The sequence below is a fragment of the Gavialis gangeticus genome, unplaced genomic scaffold (assembly GCF_001723915.1).
Source record: "Gavialis gangeticus isolate Ggan-Ray unplaced genomic scaffold, GavGan_comp1, whole genome shotgun sequence".
NCBI lineage: Eukaryota > Metazoa > Chordata > Crocodylia > Gavialidae > Gavialis > Gavialis gangeticus.
In genome coordinates this window covers 262743622-262743905 of record NW_017729032.1, presented here as the reverse complement: position 1 = coordinate 262743905, position 284 = coordinate 262743622, and positions in this window count along the sequence as shown.

Sequence of the window (284 nt, the reverse complement as noted above, 5' to 3'; positions counted from 1 at the left end):
GACTCTTGGTAGACGTGGGGAAGCCCCAGTGGCAAGGCGACCTGAGGAGGGAGAGGAAGAGGATGCAGCAAAAATTCAAGAGCAAACTCCCCCATCGTCTCCTGATAGTAAATATCCTCCCCCTTATAAACCAAAGGGAGAAAGTGTAAAGTCCAAAGCAGCCTCAGCCCCCCTGAACAGGGTTCTGATTGTTACAATTTACGCCATCCTCCTAGAGATAAACCTCAGCATTCATTCCCCATGTGGAAGGTAGTGATTGAAGGAGGGGACACGACGTTTGTATA